Raw genomic sequence first — 22,180 nt, 5'->3', positions numbered from 1 at the left:
ACAATTGTATCCCTAATGACCTAATTTCTAAGTATTCTTAGCATTAGGTGAGGAGACTTCATGAAAAAATCTTGAAGATTTGAGAGGAGAGGGCACCCGAACCTTACTTTTGCTATTCCTTTAATTTGGAAATCTCGCAGCTCTTCATGGATCCGATAAATTTTGAGTGTTCTCAATGACACAAAGTGTAGTATCTTTTGTGCGGTTTGCTTTTAGGACATGTAAAAGACGAGACATTTCGTTGTGACCGTGCAGTGATATTCTTATTTCCACATTGTCTTTGCCAAAGAAAAGTATTGGCATGTTGACATCGTATGAAAGGTGGTTTGGTAGAAAAATTCATATGATTTTCAATTTCGTAGCACAGGGAAATAAATATAAAATCTAGGATTTCGTAAACTTCTCTGTGAAATCTATTACATTATTAAAGCAACGAAGGCACAATCTTAAATTATCATTTTTTAAATATAATTCCAACATGAAGATTGATAGACATAAAGACAGTGATAAACATTAAGTCTCAAGAGGATTTCCAAAGGGAAATTGTTCCACATGATGTCCAATGACTATTATTTTCGTCGGGATTCAGATTTTCAAAAAAAAAAAAGATCTAAACCAGGCCTAAATGGCTGCTATTAACATGTTGGTAATGGTAAACTGTATTTGACGCTCGCTGTGTCAAATGGTAGGCAAGACGTGCTTCACCCATTTTTATGGGTCAACCTCAACCCATCTTTGCGATTCACCTATGTTTCTCGGCATGTACAACAGTTGGTTTTCTCTCAAAAAATATTTTTTTTCTTGCATTTTCATTTGTTTACTTTTGGCTCTTTGTTTTTCTTCATATTTTAATGTTATGTAATTTTTATACTTTTTTCCAAACACACAATGAATATATTTTTTACATACATGATGATTATTCCTTAACATACAATGAAAAATTTATGAAATACATGATGAACATTTTTCAGATATGTTTAAAGAGAATAGTATAATTTTCAATTCTTCAGCTGGTTAACAAAATTTGTAAGATTTTTTTAAAAAAATGCAATAAAAATTTCTAATAATAAAGAATGAAATTATTGGACAATACTATGAGCGGCCATATAGGAGAAGCGTGAACGACTATAACGTACCCAGGGCGGCGCGGGAGCTATTTATCACTTATTGTGAGATGTTAGGGCGCTACTATACCTCGCCTCTTTATTAGGGGTGTACCTTTTCTTTTTTGAGAATCTTTTGAGGGGTGTACTATACCTCACTTGACGCGAGGTGGAAGACAGCCTCGCTAGAGGGAGCCGGTGCTGGGCCGGCCCAACAGGGACGTGGGTCGTTGCATTGCCATTACGTCGATGTCAAACTAATTTTATTTTTTATTATTCCATTTTACGTATATTTTAAACTAATCAAATTATAAAACTTAAACTTAGATATAAATTTAAATATTTTAATTCTTAAAAAAATATAAGACAACCCAATTTTATAAACTGTTTATGGCTTTGAGAAAAAATGTTCATGACATCTCGCTTAGGCGAGCCATTATGGCTCAGCCCAGTTCGGGTTCCAGCGGAATTAGTTTTCTGTCGCTGTTTTCTATATTGTTTCCGTGTTGGTTTTTATCGCAGTTTTCTCTATTTTTGTGTTTCCTTTTACGATGATCTTCTGTTTTCTTAATTTTCCTGTTTATTATTTTATATTAATTTTCTTCGGTTTTATTTTTGGTTTTATTTGTTTTTCCTTTTATTTTCACTGGCTCTCTCCTTTATATTTATATTTATTTTTTTCTTTCCCTTTTTTCAACAAATGTCTACTTCTTTCACTGCACATTGTACACTATTTTTATAAATGTGTAATATTTTTCTGATACATATTGAATATTTTTAAATACACGATTACATTTTTTAAAATACATATTTTCATCATTGTTCCGAATACATGCTAAAAAAATAAAATACACTTTGCAGTCTTTTTAAGTGGTACAAAACTATGTTTTTAAACTAGTTGAACTTTTTTTAAAATATCATGAACATATTATTTAATTGTGTGGACATTTTTGTAAATGTCATGTACATTTTTCGGACTGATGCAACACTTTTTTCTTGAATTACATGAACTTTTTTAACTTTTTTATTTTTTGTGTGAATATTTTTTCGAAACACATCAACATATTTTAAAATTTCAGCATTTTGCGAATTAACCTGTGGTTGGATGTTTTGCAGGACAGTGATATCCTCATCCACAAGTCCTAAACTTGGCATTGGTGTTGGATTTATTTCAGGCATTTCGACGATGTGCGTTAAGTGAGAGAAGACATTTCTGTTGACTACGAAGACTTCTGTGTCGACTTCATCAATCTCAAGATGATGTGCCGACTCAGTCTCTCAGAGGTGCTCATAGGGTATGGTGTGCATGCGTGCATGTGTTCATAGGGTGAGTGTATGCTCGTGTATGTGAGCGATTTTGATTATACTGGGTAAAAAAGGCCAGCATTTTTTCAATGGGAAAAGCCATTTTTTAATTACACAAAAAGTACATTGTAGAAACATTTTTCGTTGTCACAAACATTCATTTTGAATAATTAAACATTTTTAAAGTGTCATATACAATTTTTTTAATGCTATCAAACTTTTTTAAAATACTTAAACATTTGTCATGAATACATAACATTATGTGACATTGTATAAACATATTTAGAACACCCTATAAAGCTTTTAAATTTTAAGAATTTTTTTCTGTTTTAAAAATATAAGTAGAAGTAAAATATGCGCTGGTCCTCCGGCGCTGGACTACGCCCCCCACACCCCATTGAGGGCGTCCTTGCGGCAGGCAGGGGGTTGGTTGTAGCCACAAGAGCTTGATGCAGCCCATGAAATGAGTTAGCCCCCCAGTCCGCCCTCTCTTTCCCTCTCCATACCGATCACTGAACCACGAGTGCCATTTGAAATCCCTCAAAAGAAAATAAAAAACGAGTGCCATTTCAGGCCTTGTTCTGCGTCGATTCTTTTCTTTGTTCTTTTATCTGCGTAAACATATATATACCCCGATAGCATAAAGTAAGTTTTTTAAAGGATATGAAGTAAGTTTTGCCGAACGTATGATTTCGAGACAAAAGATCTCTACTTCTAATGTCTCAGTTGGTAGGTCGCGTTCCGGGTTTTATTTTCGTCCCATCATTTTCGTCTGGTTTATTTTCGTCGGTTTATTCGTCCCCTTCACTCCTCCAGCCACCCACGCACGTAGCCGGAAAAAACACTCCGCAAAAAAAACACTCCTATCGATCTAGGTCACAGCCCCATCGGTTCAACTCCTACGAGACCGCCGCCGCCGGCGGCGGCATCACCCATCTCGATCCAACTCCTTCCTCGGTTTGTATTTAAGACATGTAAACTGTTGTGGCCATTCAGTGATGTTCTTATTTTCACATTGCCTTTGTGAAAGAAAAATATTGGCATGTTGACACCGTATGAAAAGTAGTTTGGTATGAAAAATCATATGATTTTCAATTTCATAGCACAGGGAGACAAATATAAAATCTAGGATCTGATAAACTTCTCTATGAAATCTATTATATTATTAAAGCAACGAAGGTGCAATCTAAATTTATCATTTTTTATGTATAACTCCCAGATGAAGATTAATAGACATAAAGGCAATAATAAATATTAAGTCTCAAGAGGATTTTCACAGGGAAGTTGTTCCACACGATGTCCAATGACTATTATTTTAGTCAGGATTTAGATTTTCAACAACAAAAAATGTTACAAACAACACTTAGGAAACAAAAAAAGTCAGTCAAGAGGTTTCTAAAACCAAAGAGAAATATGAAAACCACATAGAAACACACTTAAAAAGAAGTAAAAAACCAAAAGAAACCGGTGAAAAGGCAAAAGAAATGATGAAAACCAAAGGAAATCATTAAAAACAAAGAAACCCGAAGCAGAAAAAAGGAAGAAGAAACCAGTGAAACCCGAGAAAAGTAAAGAAAAACTTAGGAAGAAAGAAAGAAATAAAGGAGAACCAAGAAAAACCAGTGTTACGAGGAAGAAAACAAGAAAAATCAAAGATAACCGGTGAAAAAACGAAAAAACCGAAAAAAAAACCCTGAAGAACACCGGACCTATAGTGGGCAAATCATACTCTAACGGGCCAGGCTGCTCGCGCTGCGCAGTCAGGCTGGTCAAGAAGCCACGCAACTAGTGGGCTAGATGCAGCCCAAGAATGGGTCACCACGAGTTTTGCTCAAAAAACAAAATTGCACCACGAGTGACATTTCAGATCCCTCAATCAAAAGAAAAAAGGAAAAAAAAACGAGTGCCATTGCAGGACCTGTTTCTCAGTTTCTGCATCTATACTTTTCTGTGTTTTTTTTATCTGCCCAAACATAGACCCACATAACATAAAGCATGTTTTGCTGAACGTATGATTTCGAGACAAAAGGTAAAGATATAAGACGGCCGAGCGGCGGCAGCTGATGGAGTGAAATGAGCGAGCTTTATCGACCGACCCAGAAACAATGGCCGCTTTCGTCTTTCGGCCGAGAAATCATTGGAGGACTCGCCAAAGTATGCTGCAGGCCGTCCAATCCACGTCACACGTGGTCGACGAGTTTTTAATGGATAGATATATTCCTCCCACATACGGCTGCGTCCTGCAGCCTGCAGGCCACATGACATATCGTCTGCAAGTTGCATCATCATCATCATCCATGATTGATTGATCCATTCATTTGGAGTATCTATCCGCCCAGCTAGTATCTACGCAGTCGCGCAGGTGATTCTCTCTTCCATGCCGCATAGATTGTGCGTGTAGGCAAGTATCCAGTGGTTCAGATGATCAAAAAGAAATTTTATCCAATGGTTCAGATTCATGAGGGTGAAAAGTTTTACGCACTAGTCGAGTTTATGATTTTTGAACTTCTATGCTTCTCTTCATCACCGATATGCCGATTTGGTGCGCTAGTCTAGGAGGTCTTAGCATAACGATTTTCTGGTTGTCTGACTTCGATGAGGAAGGGGTGACGACGGTTGTGCACATTCGAGTCGCTCTAATGTTTGTAATCGTTGCTAGATGGTCTACGGGCTTAGATGTAATTTACGTTATTTCATGTGTTCTTTATACCGTCATGACAATTGATAAATATAGATCGAAAGTTTTTGTTTGTGATTCCTATGGTATCTCTGTGGCTCTGTAAAATCAAATTCGTCCGCTCCGGCATTGTAACAAAATGTTGAGGAATTCACAAAGTTACATTGTGTGCAAAAAAAAGTTACATGAAAAGTTACATTGTGTGCAAGATCGATGCATGCACAAGGCACAACTGCCACTAGGTTTACGCCTATCCTAGGTAGAGGTAGGGCGTGCTCACTCGGGGTCATGGGACTGTGCACACTGACAGGCCCGCTGCCGCGATATTGTATTTCCGGTGGCCTACGCACGTACAGTAGGCGGAGGCGGAGTGGGGTAGGATGTCGCCGTCCTGCGCACACCCATGTGACGCCTAAGATACGCTGCCTGTCGCCCCGCCATTGGAGGGATCCCAATCGGATTCCCGCCCTGTCTTCTTCTTCCCCGCGCAAATCGCACTTTCCGCCTCTCTTCCTTTAAATTGCACTTTAGTGCTGGAGGATCCTCTTTTTGGCATCTACGTACAGAGTCAGTGCAGTGCAGCGCTGCCTCGGTTGATTAATCAAGGCAAGGCTTCATTAGCGACCGGTAATCAGCGAGTTAATCCGGCCTGCACTGACCTAATGCATTGACTTGGCCGTAGCAGTCAGGCAGATATTACCACGAAATCCATGGCGGCCGGCTTTGTTTCTGAAAGTCACGGAGGAAATTTCATGGGCGCTGCCGGTCAGCTTTTACTGCGAGGATGCGTGCGTATGCTGCTCGCAACTTGCTGAAACTGCACTGCTGCTGGCCCGGCGACCGGTGGAAAGGAGTCCGCCGACGGGGTGCTCATCAACCAGCCACTACCCAGAGAGAGGGCAACTTGTGCGAAACGAGCCGTCCCTGCTAATATTCTGACGAATGATTAAGACAGTGAGTCGATTAATAATGCTCCTATGTTTGTGCTGGGATGACTTATGTGACAGGGAACCCATGATACAAGATTCCTGGGGTCTCCATGTCAGCCGGGTAACGTCACCCGGATTGGAACTTTGCCCTACTTAGAGCACACGGTACGGGCTTAGGGCGTCTCTAAGAGCAACTTTAGCAGATGCCGAATATTTTCGTCCCACAAAATCGTTTTATCGGTTTGTCCTAAAATGATTTTACGGAAGTTATGCACCGCCGAAGAATAGATCTCGCAAAAGCGTACTACATATTTAAAAACTTAGATAAACATAGTTCCCGCTAATACGGAACACGCCACACCGGAGTTCATACATTAAAGAGAGAAGTGCATATTTTAACCCTAATCTAATTTACAACCCCGAACTCCAATACCGTCTAAATTACAACCCCCAACTCTCAAAACCGGCTAGGATTCAACCCTCCTCTCTCTGTTGACCTGTTTTGACCTGGTTGACTGGTTTTGATCAGTCAACAGGTCCAATCAGCATGCCACATCAGTCAAAAATGCAAAATTTTCAAGGAAACAATCTGTAAAATCGAAGAAAATCCAGGAAAAGAAATAAGAAATCCAATTTCCGAAAAACAGGGAAAATAAAAAAAGAATTTCCAAAAAAAATTCCAGAAAAAACCCAAAACCTCAAATTCCTCAAAAAAGTATTTCCAGAAAAAACCCCAAAAAAATCATTTTTTCTATTTTCCCTAGCTTTTTCGTGATTTTTTTCCGAAATTTTGCTTTTTCATATTTTTTTCCTAATCTTGTAGATTTTTATTTACTTTTTCTTGAAATTTTGAAAAAAGAATCTGACGTGGCATGCTGATTGGACCCGTTGACTAGTCAAAACTGGTCACCCCAGGTCAAAACCGGTCCACAGGGAGGGAAGGGTTGAATCCTGACCGGTTTTGAGACTTGGGGGTTGTAATTTAGACGGTATTGAAGTTCGGGGTTGTAAATTAGACTAGGGCAAGAGTTCGGGGTTGAAATATGCACTTCTTTCTACATTAAAAACTAAAACATAGATAAACATAGTTGGGGGGGGGGGGGGTTCGCCGCAAGCCGTTCGGCGGGGCCATCTTCACCGGCCGCCACCTCGTCATGCGCAGTGGCGAGCTCAACCTCCGCCTCACGGCACCGCTTGGTGGTTGGTCAAAGCGTGTCGCCGAGCTTGAAGAAGCGAGCCCACATGCCCGAACCCGCCGCGTTTGCACGACTGCTTCGAGCCTCACGGCTCGACGACGGGCCAGCTAGAGCTACCGGCCTCCGCGTCGTGCCGGGAGCGTTTGTGCGGCGGCGATCCACCTCGGCCACCATGCCTGCCACGATGTCCGACCATGGATCTTCGAGAAATGGACGGGATGGAGAGGAATCTCTCCCCGGAGAGGGCATCAGAGACGACGGAGGAGGCAGAGGATATGGAAGAAGTGGACCCTAAAATGTGGTTCGTCCCATAGATATAGCGGCGAAGGGGGCAATATGCGGGCGCTTGTAAAATTTTATGGCCGGAGCATTTTATCGGATCTGTTCAGACCCGAAAAAGAGCTAAATGTGTAAAATGGTAGGAATTATAAGGGCCAGCGAGGTTTTAGTGTATCTGCTAGAGTTGCTCTAAGTCCGGACGCGTCCATGGTGCGGCGCTCCTCCAAGAGAGGTACAAATATTGTGCTTGCTTCACTCCCCCCATCTTACGATGGTTTTATCATGACTTACAACATGAATGGGATGGAGAAAAGTACAAACGAGTTGTTCGCTATGCCCAAAACTGCGGAAACTGGAATGCAGAAGAACAAAGAAGTGTTGATGGTCAATAAGACCGCCAGTTTCAAGAAGAAAGGAAACTCTAAGAAGAAATCTTCAGGCGCCGCTGTAACACCCTCGATGCGACTATAGCTCCTACGTGTCGAGGCACGACTTAGAGACATAATCGCATTGAAGGCATATGTCGCAAGTTAGGCAATCTTCACAAACATCCCATGTAATATAATAATAAAAGGGGAGATAACATAGTTGGCTTACACTCACCACGTCAATCAAGTACATAAATAACATTACATCATCCAAACACTCATGGACCGACTACGGCGCCAAAATAAAAGAGAACCCAACATGCGACACGGTCCCGTTCACCCCCAACTGGGCACCACTACTGATCATCGGGAAAGGAAACATAGTAACGTTGAGAGTCTTCGTCGAACTCCCACTTGAGCTCAAACGCGTCTCCTGGAGCGGAATCATCAGGCCCTGCATCTGGTGTAATAGTAATCTATGAGCCACAGGGACTCAGCAATCTCGCACCCTCGCGATCAAGACTATTTAAGCTTATAGGTATAGCAAGGTAAATATAAGTGGAGCTGCAGCAAGCGACTAGCAAATATGGTGGCTAACTTATACGCAAAAGAGAGCGAGAAGAGGAGGCAAAGCGCGAGCGAGAAACTAGAGAGCAACATGCGCAAACATTACTCCAACACCGTGTCCACTTCCCGGACTCCGCCGAGAAGAGGCCATCACGGTAACACACTCAGTTGATTCATTTTAATTAAGTTAAGGTTCAAGTTATCTACAACCGGACATTAACAAATTCCCATCTGCCCATAACCGCGGGCACGGCTTTCGAAAGTTCAATCCCTGCAGGGGAGTCCCAACTTAGTCCATGACAAGCTCTCACGGTCAACGAAGGAATAGACCTCCTCCCAAGACGTTCTGATCAGACTCGGTATCTCGGTAACTCAAGACACTTCGACAGGTTAAAACAAGACCAGCAACACCGCCCGAATGTGTCGACAAATCCCGATAGGAGCTGCACATATCTCTTTCTCAGGGCACACTCAGATTGTCTAAACTTCCGGTAGGCCAGCCAGAGTTGCCCCTGGTAGCCACCGGCGGCTGACAGTTTGGACCAACACTCAGAGGAGCACTGGCCCGGGGGGGTTAAAATAATGATGACCCTTGAGTCTGCAGAACCCAAGGGAAAGAAAAGGCTAGGTGGCGAATGGTAAAACCAAGGTTGGGCATTGCTGAAAAAGCTTTAATCAAGGCGAAATATCAAGGGGTTCCCATTATAACCCAACCGCGTAAGGAACGCAAAATCCGGGAACATAACACCGATATGACGGAAACTAGGGCGGCAAGAGTGGAATAAAACACTAGGCGAGAGGCCGAGCCTTCCACCCTTTACCAAGTATATAGATGCATTAAGATAACATGGCAATATAATGATATCCCAACAAGTAAATAAATATTCCAATAAGGAACGGCCTCCGATCTTCACCTGCAACTAGTAACGCTATAAGAGGGGCTGAGCAAAGCGGTAACATAGCCAATCAACGGTTTGCTAGGACAATGGAGGGTTAGAGGTTTGACATGGCAATTTGGGAGGCTTGCAAGCAAGTGGTAGGCATCGTAGCATTGGCATAGCAAAAGAGCGAGCAAACTAGCATAGCAAAGATAATAGTGATTTCGAGGGTATGATCATCTTGCCTGCACAGTTGTCAGAGTTGACTGGATCCTCAAAAGCAAACTCAACGGGCTCCTCGTTAGCAAACTCATCTCTCGGCTCTACCCAAACAAGACAAACAAGCAACAAGGATACAATCAACCACATGCAAAAACCCAAACAAGACGATGCGATGATGATATGCTATGCGGGATGCGATGCGGGATGCAAAATGCAAGACATGACAGGAAATGCATGAACCTGGCCTCAACTTGGAAAACCAAGTGTGCCACTGGAAAGATGAGATGAAATCGCTTGAAAACGATATAAAGAACGCCGGAATCGGAGTTACGGTTTGAAAATGGCAAGAGATTCAAAAATGACACCGGTCTGCGATTTACAGCAAGTAGGCATCTAAATGCAACGAAATGAACATGCTACAGCAACCAAACATGACAACAAAATACATGGTAGGGATGCACACAAGATGCTTAACAAAAGTCTAGCACTTAGCTATGGCCAATTCATCCATTAACAGGTTCAAACAAGCATGGCAAAAATGCATATGGCAAACATATCTCAGACTTAGTGAAATTAACACTTGTCTGGAATTTCAGATCAGGTAGCCCTCTTCGGAGCAACAAAACTACATGCTACAGGATCTAAACATGGCAAAGTAAAGCATGGCATGGAGCTACTCAAAGAGCTTAACAAAAGTCCCTTAGTGACCTTGAGCCAAAATGGATCAGAAAATACAATTGCAAGCATGTGAACATAGCAAAAATATAATCAGTTTCAGACTTAGTGAAAAACTGACACATGCTGAAATATAACTCAAGTAGGCATGTTCACGAGCTCGATGCACTCACTACGGTGCAAGTCATGGCAAGACAAGCACACACCCATCAATAAGGCACAAAATGCAAGCTAGACATGGCAAGAACAATAGCATAGCATGCACGGATCAACTACAACAACATCGGCAAAATTGCAAACAAGTTGACAATCTGCCCAGATTCACAAAGTAGCAAAAGTAGAGCTCGATTGACTCAAGTTAGGGTGCTCCATAATTGCAAACAAAGACATGGATGGATATAGCACTACAATATAAACAAAACTCCCTTACTGATTATCCTCAAAAGAGGCACAGATCACTAGGAAACAACAAGAACATAAGGCATCATGAAATAAACAGATCAAGGACTTAGTGGAATTACCAAGTCCCTGAAAACAGAATTAGCAAGTGCACCACTTTGCAAGCTTGCACTAGTCACCACACACATCCTAAAAATACATGGGTTGCACCTTTGGAAAGATGACAAAACCCTTAACAAAACATATGTAGAGCACACGGGCATATCATGCACACAATAATCATGGCAAAAATGACAAAAGTGCTAAACGGAGTAGCAGATCTGACAATTAACTCAAGTAGCCCTCTTCTAACAGCATTTCGGGCATCAAGATGAGATCAAATGAAAATTATGCAATGGAATAAAATGATGTACTCTCTGAGACGAACATTTTCATATGCTATATGCATGAATCGGAGCTACGGATGTAAAGTTACAGCCTGACGAACATGGCAACATGGATCTGCAATTTCGGGACTTAGACAAAAAAAAACGACCTAGGGTTTACTGTTCACCCCGATCCAGATCTGGATCGCATGGAGCACGAGGTTCGTCGGCCGGAGGAGAAACTCGCCGGAGGAGGGGGGCTCGCCGGCCGGACCCGAGGGAGAGGAGGAGGCGGCGAACTCCGGGGTCGGCGGTGGCGGGCGCGGCGACCGGATGCGGCGGCGCCGGCGATGGCGCGCGGGGCGGCCGGGCCGGGTCGAGGCGGCGCCGGCGCGGCGGAGCGGCGGCCGCCGGCGAGGAGCTCCGGGCGGGCGGCGGCTGGAGTTCCGGCGGGCGGCCGGCAGCGGGGATGAAGGCCCCGGGCGGCGGCGCGGGTCAACGGGCCTCGGGGGCCCCTCCTGGGCCTCCCGGGCGGGCGGCGGCTGGCGAAGTGGGGCGGGCGGCGCGGCGAATGGCAACGCGCCACGTGGCGGCGGTGGGGCGGACGCTGTCCGGTCCGCTCCGGACACGTCCGGCGGCGGCGGTGGATGGATCTAGGGTTAGGGGGGAGAGTGGAACCGCGAATTTGAAGGAGGGGGTCTATATATAGGCATAGAGGGAGCTAGGAGAGTCCAAATGAGGTGCGGTTTTCGGCCACGCGATTGTGATCGAACGCTCTAGATGATGGAGCAGAGTTAGGTGGGTTTTGGGCCAAATTGGAGGGGTGTTGGGCTGCAACACACACGAGGCCTTTTCGGTCCCTCGGTTAACCGTTGGAGTATCAAACGAAGTCCAAATGGTACGAAACTTGACAGGCGGTCTACCGGTAGTAAACCAAGGCCGCTTGGCAAGTCTCGGTCCAATCCGGAAATGTTTAATCCCCACACACGAAAGAAAGCTAGAAATGACCACCGGAGGAGAACGAAGTGCCGGAATGCAAAACGGACAACGGGGAAAAAGCTCGAATGCATGAGACGAACACGTATGCAAATGCAATGCACATGATGACATGATATGAGATGCATGACAACGATAAAAACACACGGAGACAAAGACCCGAACCCGAGAAAATAAAATAACTTAACGCCGGAAACGGCAAGAGTTGGAGTACAAATTGGGAAAGTTACATCCGGGGTGTTACAGCCGGTAAGACCGTGTCACATAAGAGGAACAAAGGCGAAGCTACCAAGGAGACTGAATGTTTCTACTGCAGACAAAAAGAACACTTGAAGCGCAGTTGCACCCTATCTAGCGCTTAAAAATCTTTCTTCTTTCTCCGTCACTAGATTCCGGTTAAAACGAGAAATACTTGGTGGGTAAGAAGAGAATGGTTCTTCGGTAAAGGTATAAAAGTTATACAGAGTTAGTGTTAACGTTGGTTTTTCCTGGAAGAGGAAAGGGTGATGCAGCACAGTAGCGTAAGTATTTCCCCCAGTTTTTGAAAACCAAGGTATCAATCCAGTAGGAGGTAACACGGAAGTCACCTAGTACCTGCACAAACAAACAAGAACCTCACAACGAACACGATAAAGGGGTTGTCAATCCCTTCACGGTCACTTACGAAAGTGAGATCTGATAGAGATAATAAGATAAATATTTTGGGTTTTTTATGATATAGATTAAAGAATAAAGATTGCAAAATAAACGGTGATAGAAATAGCAAGTTGATATGAAAATAATATGATGGAAGATAGACCCGGGGGCCATAGGTTTCACTAGTGACTTCTCTCAAGATAGCAAATTCTACGGTGGGTGAACAAATTACTGTCGAGCAATTGATAGAAAAGTGAATACTTATGAGAATATCTAGGCATGATAATGTATATAGGCATCACGTCCGCGACAAGTAGACCAAAATGATTCTGCATCTACTACTATTACTCCACACATCGACTGCTATCCATCATGCATCTAGAGTATTAAGTTCATAAGAACAGAGTAACGCATTAGGCAAGATGACATGATGTAGAGGGATAAACTCAAGCAATATGATATAAACTCCATCTTTTTATCCTCGATGGCAACAATACAATACGTGCCTTGCTGCCCCTGCTGTCACTGGGAAAGGACACCGCAAGATTGAACCCAAAGCTAAGCACTTCTCCCATTATCAATCTAGTAGGCCAAACCAAACTGATAATTCGAAGAGACTTGCAAAGATATTTAAATCATGCATAAAATATTTCAGAGAACAATCAAATATTGTTCATAGATAATCTTGATCATAAACCCACAATTCATCGGATCTCGACAAACACACCGCAAAAAGAATTACATCGAATAGATCTCCAAGAGAATCAAGGAGAACTTTGTATTGAGATCTAAAGAGAGAGAAGAAGTCATCTAGCTAATAACTATGGACCCGAAGGTCTGTGGTAAACTACCCACACATCATCGGAGAGGCTATGGTGTTGATGTAGAAGCCCCCCATGATCGATCCCCCCTCCAACGGAGTGCCGAAAAAGGCCCCAAGATGGGATCTCATGGGTACAGAAGGTTGCGGCGGTGAAAATAGGGTTTTGTGGTGCTCCTGGATGTTTTCGGGGTATATGGGTGTATATAGGAGGAAGAAGTACGTCGGTGGAGCTGTGAGGGGCCCACGAGGGTGGGGGCACGCCTACCCCCCTGGGCGCGCCCTCCTGCCTCGTGGCCTCCTTGCTTCTTTCTTGACGTCCACTCCAAGTCTCGTGGATCACGTTTGTTCCAAAAATAACTCTCCTGAAGGTTTCATCCCGTTTGGATTCCGTTTGATATTCCTTTACGGCGAAACACTGAAATAGGCAAAAAACAACAATTTGCACCGGGCCTTTGGTTAGTAGGTTAGTCCCAAAAAAAATATAAAAAGGTAAAGTAAAGCCCATTAAACATCCAAAACAGATAATATAATAGCATGGAACAATCAAAAATTATAGATACGTTGGAGACGTATCAAGCATCCCCAAGCTTAATTCCTGCTCGTCCTCGAGTAGATAAATGATAAAAATAGAATTTTTGATGTGGAATGCTACCTAGCATAATTCTCAATGTAATTTTATTTATTGAGGCATGAATGTTCAGATCCGAAAGATTCAAAATGAAAGTTTAATATTGACATAAACATAAAAATACTTCAAGCATACTAACAAAGTAATCATGTCTTCTCAAAATAACATAGCCAAAGAAAGTTATCCCTACAAAATCATATAGTCTGGCTATACTCTATCTTCACCACACAAAGTTTTAAATCATGCACAACCCCGATGACAAGCCAAGCAATTGTTTCATACTTTTGATGTTCTCAAACTTTTTCAATCTTCACGCAATATATGAGCGTGAGGCATGGACATAGCACTATATGTGGAATAGAATGATGGTTGTGGAGAAGACAAAAGGAGAAGATAGTCTCACATCAACTAGGCGTATCAATGGGCTATGAAGATGCCCATCAATAGATATAAATGTGAGTGAGTAGGGATTGCCATGCAACGGATGCACTAGAGCTATAAGTGTATGAAAGCTCAACAAAAGAACTAAGTGGGTGTGCATCCAACTTGCTTGCTCACGAAGATGTAGGGCACTTTGAGGAAGCCCATCATTGGAATATACAAGCCAAGTTCTATAATGTAAAATTCCCGCTAGTATATGAAAGTGACAACATATGAGACTCTCTATCATGAAGATCATAGTGCTACTTTGAAGCACAAGTGTGGTAAAAGGATAGTAGCATTGTCCCTTCTCTCTTTTTCTCTCTCTTTTTTTGGGGCCTTCTCTTTTTTATGGCCTTTCTCTTTTTTTAGTCCGGAGTCTCATCCCGACTTGTGGGGGAATCATAGTCTCCATCATCCTTTCCTCACTTGGGACAATGCTCTAATAATGATGATCATCACACTTTTATTTACTTACAACTCAAAAATTACAACTCGATATTAAAACAAAATATGACTCTATATGAATGCCTCCGACGGTGTACCGGGATGTGCAATGAATCAAGAGTGACATGTATGAAAGAATTATGAACGGTGGCTTTGCCACAAAAATGATGTCAACTACATGATCATGCAAAGCAATATGACAATGATGTAACGTGTCATAACAAATGGAACGGTGGTAAGTTGCATGGAAATATATCTCGGAATGGCTATGGAAATGCCATAATAGGTAGGTATGGTGGCTGTTTTGAGGAAGCTATAAGGTGGGTGTATGGTACCGATGAAAGTTGCGCGGTACTAGAGAGGCTAGCAATGGTGGAAGGGTGAGAGTGCGTATAATCCATGGACTCAACATTAGTCATAAGAACTCACATAATTATTGCAAAAATCTATTAGTTATCAAAACAAAGTACTGCACGCATGCTCCTAGGGGGATAGATTGGTAGGAAAAGACCATCGCTCGTCCCCGACCGCCACTCATAAGGAAGACAATCAATAAATAAATCATGCTCCGACTTCATCACATAACGGTTCACCATACGTGCATGCTACGGGAATCACAAACTTTAGAACAAGTATTTCTCAAATTCACAACTACTCAGCTATCATGACTCTAATATCACCATCTTCATATCTCAAAACAATCATCAAGTATCAAACTTCTCATAGTATTCAGTGCATTTTTTATGATAGTTTTTCTATACCCATCTTGGATGCCTATCATATTAGGACTAATTTTATAGCCAAAGCAAATTACCATGCTGTTCTATAAGACTCTCAAAATAATATAAGGGAAGCATGAGAGATCAATGATTTCTATAAAATAAAACCACCACCGTGCTCTAAAAAGATATAAGTGAAGCACTAGAGCAAAATTATCTAGCTGAAAAGATATAAGTGAAGCACATAGAGTATTCTAATAAATTCCGATGCATGTGTCTCTCTCCAAAATATGTGTACAGTAAGGATGATTGTGGTAAACTAAAAAGCAAAGACTCAAATCATACAAGACGCTCCAAGCAAAACACATATCATGTGGTGAATAAAAATATAGCCTCAAGTAAAGTTATCGATAGACGAAGACGAAAGAGGGGATGCCTTACGGGGCATCCCCAAGCTTAGGCTTTTGGTTGTCCTTGAATTTTACCTTGGGGTGCCTTGGGTATCCCCAAGCTTAGGGTCTTTCCACTACTTATTCCAAAATCCATCAAATCTTTACCCAAAATTTGAAAACTTCACAATACAAAACTCAACAGAAAATCTAATGAGCTCCGTTAGTATAAGAAAACAAAACACCACTTCAAGGTACTGTAATGAACTCATTATTTATTTATATTGGTGTTAAAACTACTGTATTCCAACTTCTCTATGGTTCATACCCCCCCGATACTAGCCATAGATTTATCAAAATAAGCAAACAACACACGAAAAACAGAATCTGTCAAAAACATAACAATCTGTAGTAATCTGTAGGTTTCGAATACTTATGTAACCCCAAAAATTCTGAAATAAATTGTGGACGTTAGGAATTTGTCTGTTAATCATCTTCAAAAAGAATCAACCTAATTGCACACTCCAGTAAAAAATGGCAGCAAATCTCGTGAGCGCTAAAGTTTCTGTTTTTTACAGCAAGATCGCAAAGACTTCTCCCAAGTCTTCCCAAAGGTTCTACTTGGCACAAACACTAATTAAAATCATAAAACCACATCTAAAAAGAATCTAGATGAATTATTCATTACTAAACAGGAACAAAAAACAAGAAACGAAAATAAAATTGGGTTGCCTCCCAACAAGCGCTATCGTTTAACGCCCCTGGCTAGGCATAAAAACAATAATAGATCTAGGTATTGTCATTTTGGTGGGCAATTCTTCAATAGAACACTTATAACCCTTAGGAGTTTCCTTCTTTTTATTAATGATCAAACTCCTGGACAAGAATCAAGAAAATCATTTGTAGCAAAAGGTTCCTTAATGATAGTGAAAAAGTTGGGGTAAACACTTATTGCTTTAAGATCCGCATTTTCCTTACTAGAAGATTCACCCTTTTTATTTTTAGGCACATACATAAACTTGGCAACTCTAGTAATAATATCCTCAAGTTTATCAATTCTTGTGGAATTTTGATCTATTTTTTTGTTGACTATGGGTTCTTTTTCTTTAAAAAAATTCAAAGTAACTCCTACCTTAGATGCATATTGGGTAATCTGGTTGTGGATCTTTTTATCCAAATTCTTAATCAACTCTATTGTGGCAAATTTATTTTCAATAATTTCAAGCCTTTGCATCACATATTCCAAAGTTAAAATAGTTCCATTAACCAAGAGAGGTGGTGACCCGAACAAATCTATCAGAGCATTATAGGAATCAAAAGTATGACTACCCAAGAAATTACCTCCGGTAATGGTATCAAGAATATATCTATTCCAAGAGGTGATGCCTACGTAAAAATTGCGAATAAGAACAGAAGTGGATTGCTTCCTAGTGGATCTATTCTGAGCATTGCAAATTCTATACCAAGCATCTTTTAAATTTTCTCCCTCCCTTTGTTTAAAATTAAGAACTTCATGATCGGGAGTACTAACGATGATAGAAGGGCTAGCCATAATAGGAAAACCAACGATCTAACACACGGATACACAAGAAGCAAGCGAAAAGATATGAACGAAAAAGAGGCGAGCGAAAAAGAGGGCGAATAAAATGGCAAGGGTGAAGTGGGGGAGAGGAAAATGAGAGGCAAATGGCAAATAATGTAATGCGAGGGATAAGAGTTTGTGATTGGTACTTGGTATGTCTTGACTTGATGCAACCTCCCCGGCAACGGCGCCAGAAATCCTTCTTGCTACCTCTTGAGCATGCGTTGGTTTTCCTTTGAAGAGGAAAGGGTGATGCAGCACAGTAGCGTAAGTATTCCCCTCAGTTTTTTAGAACCAAGGTATCAATCCAGTATGAGGTAACACGTAAGTCACCTAGTACCTGCACAAAAAAACAAGAACCTCACAACCAACGTGATAACCCACAAGTATAGGGGATCGCAACAATTTTCGTGGGTAGAGTATTCAACCCAAATTTATTGATTCGACACAAGAGGAGCCAAAGAATATTCTCAAGTATTAGCAGTTGAGTTGTCAATTCAACCACACCTGGAAACTTAATATCTGCAGCAAAGTGTTTAGTATCAAAGTAATATGATTGTAGTGGTAACGGTAGCAAAAGTAATATTTTTGGGTTTTATAGTGATTGTAACAATAGCAATGAAAAATTAAATAAGCGAAGAACAATATATGAAACGCTCGTAGGCAATGGATCAGTGATGGATAATTATGTCAGATGTGATTCCTCATGCAATAGTTATAACCCAGGGTGACACAGAACTAGCTCCATTTCATCAATGTAATGTAGGCATGTATTCCGAATATAGTCATACGTGCTTATGGAAAAGAACTTGCATGACATCTTTTGTCCTACCCTCCCGTGGCAGCGGGGTCCTATTAGAAACTAAGGGATATTAAGGCCTCCTTTTAATAGAGTACCGGACCAAAGCATTAACACACAGTGAATACATGAACTCCTCAAACTACGGTCATCACCGGTAAGTATCCCGGTTATTGTCACTTCAGGGTTAACGGATCATAACACATAATAGGTGATTATAGACTTGCAAGATAGGATCAAGAACTCACATATATTCATGAAAACATAATAGGTTCAGCTCTGAAATCATGGCACTCTGGCCCTAGTGACAAGCATTAAGCATAGCAAAGTCATAGCAACATCAATCTCAGAACATAGTGGATACTAGGGATCAAGCCCTAACAAAACTAACTCGATTACATGATAAATCTCATCCAACCCATCACCGTCCAGCAAGCCTACGATGGAATTACTCATGCACGGCAGTGAGCATCATGAAATTGGTGATGGAGGAAGGTTGATGATGATGATGGCGACGGATCCCCCTCTTCGAAGGCCCGAACGGACTCCAGATCAGCCCCCCCGAGAGAGATTAGGGCTTGGCGGCGGCTCCGTATCGTAAAACATGATAAATCCTTCTCTCTGATTTTTTTCTCCCCGAACACGAATATATGGAGTTGGAGTTGAGGTCGGTGGAGCGTCAGGGGGCCCACGGGGCAGGGGGCGCGCCGAGGGGAGTAGGCGCGCTCCCACCCTCATGGACAGGGTGTGGGCCCCCTGACGTGGATTCTTTTGCCAGTATTTTTTATATATTCCAAAAATAATCTCCGTTGATTTTCAGGTCATTCCGAGAACTTTTATTTCTGCACAAAAATAACACCATGGCAATTCTGCTGAAAACAGCGTCAGTCCGGGTTAGTTCCATTCAAAACATGCAAGTTAGAGTCCAAAACAAGAGCAAAAGTGTTTGGAAAAGTAGATACGACGGAGACTTATCAACCCCCAAGCTTAAACCTTTGCTTGTCCTCAAGCAATTCAGTTGATAAACTGAAAGTGATAAAGAAAAACTTTTACAAACTCTGTTTGCTCTTGTTGTTGCAAATATGTAAAGCCAGCATTCAAGTTTTCAGCAAAGATTATGAACCAACCATATTCACAATAACATTTAGGTCTTATGTTTACTCATATCAATGGCATAATCAACTAGCGAGCAATAATTATAAATCTCGGATGACAACACTTTCTCAAAACAATCATAATATGATATAACAAGATGGTATCTCGCTAGCCCTTTCTGAGATCGCAAAACATAAATGCAGAGCACCTTTAAAGATCAAGGACTGACTAGACATTGTAATTCATGGTAAAAGAGATCCAGTCAAGTCATACTCAATGTAAACTAACAATAATACATGCAAATGACAGCGGTGCTCTCCAACTGGTGCTTTTTAATAAGAGAATGATGACTCAACATAAAAGTAAATAGATAGGCCCTTCGCAGAGGGAAGCAGGGATTTGTAGAGGTGCCAGAGCTCGATTTTGAAATAGATATGAATAATAGTTTGACCGGTATACTTTCATTGTCAACATAACAACCGAGAGATCTCGATATCTTCCCTGCTACACACATTATAGGCGGTTCCCAAGCAGAATGGTAAAGTTTATACTCCCCCACCACCAACAAGCATCAATCCATGGCTTGCCCGAAACAACGGGTGCCTCCAACTAACAACAATCCTGGGGGAGTTTTCTTTGCTATTATTTTGATTTGATTTGAGCATGGGACTGGGCATCCCGGTGACCAGCCATTTTCTTGTGAGTGAGGAGCTGAGTCCACTCCTCTTGAGAATAACCCGCCTAGCATGGAAGATACAGACAGCCCTAGTTGATACATGAGCTATTCGAGCATACAAAACATAATGTTTATTTGAAGGTTTAGAGTTTGGCACATACAAATTTACTTGGAACGGCAGGTAGATACCGTATATAGGAAGGTATGGTGGACTCATATGGAATAACTTTGGGGTTTATGGAATTGGATGCACAAGCAGTATTCCCGCTTAGTACAAGTGAAGGCTAGAAAGAGACTGGGAAGCGACCAGCTAGAGAGCGACAACAGTCATGAACATGCATTAAAATTAATCAACACCGAATGCAAGCATGCTGAATGCAAGCATGAGTCGGATATAATTCGCCATGAACATAAATATCGTAGAGGCTATGTTGATTTTGTTTCAACTACATGCGTGAACATGTGCCAAGTCAAGCCACTCGAATCATTCAAAGGAGGATACCACCCTATCATACCACATCACAACCATTTTAATAGCATGTTTCCATGCAAGGTAAACCATTGTAAACTCCTAGCTAATTAAGCATGGCATGAGCAACTATAATCTCTAATTGTTATTGCAAACATGTTTCATTCATAATAGGCTGAATCAGGAACGATGAACTAATCATATTTACAAAAACAAGATAGGTCGAGTTCATACCAGCTTCTCTCATCTCAATCAGTCCATCATATATCATCATTATTGCCTTTCACTTGCACAACCGAATGGTGAGGATAATAATAATAGTGCACATGCATTGGACTAAGCTGAAATCTGCAAGCATTTAATACAAGGGAGAAGACAAGGTAATATGGGCTCTTGGTTAAATCAACACTAATGCATATAAGAGCCACTCAACATTTTCATCATGGTCTTCTCCTCTCAACCCCCAAAGAACAAGAAAGGAAATAAAACTATTTACACGAGAAAGCTCCCAACAAGAAAAAGAAGGACGAGAATTTTTTTAGGTTTTCTTTTTAATTACTACTACAAACATGGAAAGTAAACTAGCTAAAAGCTAAAACTATTTTTTTGATTTTTCTTAAGGTTTTTCATACACACAAGAAGAAAGCTTAAAAAGAAAATAAACTAGCATGGATAGTACAATGAAGAAGTATAAGCACCGACAACTGGCATGAGTGTGTGAACATGAATATAATGTCGGTGAGAAATACATACTCCCCCAAGCTTAGGCTTTTGTCCTAAGTTGGTCTATGCCCATGGATCAAAGTTGTAGCTGGGATCGTACTGAGGAGGATCCTCAGGTTGCCACTGGTTGGCGATCTCCACCGGATTCCACTGATAAACAGACTGACGGTGAGGATCAAGTGGTGGCTCCGGCTCTACAGCTGACATCTGGCCCCGGTACGCATGAATGGCCTCAGGCAAAATGAGGTACGTGCCTGAAAATATGTTAAACAAAGAGGGCGCAGGCAAGGTAATAATCTCACAATAATTTTTACCAAATATTAATTTGTACTTAAGTATCTTATTATTATCCTTAACAATAAACTCATGTGCTACCATACTCTTATAACCTAGAACAATAGGAGGTAGCAACTTTTCCTCTTTCTCAAAATGCCTAATAGGTATGTTAAAGTGTGCAGCAAGGCGCGAGGCAAAGATACCTCTGAGGACTGGGCCCTTTGTACATTTCAGATTTAACTGTTTAGCAACAATGGCGCCTAAACTGAAAGTAGTATCACGAAACATGGCATGACACAAAATAAAAATATCAGGGGCACTAAGGTTTCCGCAGTTCCCACGACCAATTAAACATCTACTAGCAAATATTGCAAAGTAATGCAGAACAGGAAAATGTATGCTAGTGATTCTTGCATCGGAAACCTTCCTAGTTTCCCCTACAGCAATTGTATCAATAAACCCTTCCACATCATTACGATGCGGTTCCTCTACGCTACCCGCAAAGGGTATCATACAGACCCGACAAAAATCATAAAGTG

The sequence above is a fragment of the Triticum urartu genome, chromosome 4A, assembly GCF_056163025.1.
Source record: "Triticum urartu cultivar PI428250 chromosome 4A, HENAU_Tu73, whole genome shotgun sequence".
Taxonomy (NCBI): domain Eukaryota; kingdom Viridiplantae; phylum Streptophyta; class Magnoliopsida; order Poales; family Poaceae; genus Triticum; species Triticum urartu.
This window is presented reverse-complemented; position numbering follows the sequence as displayed.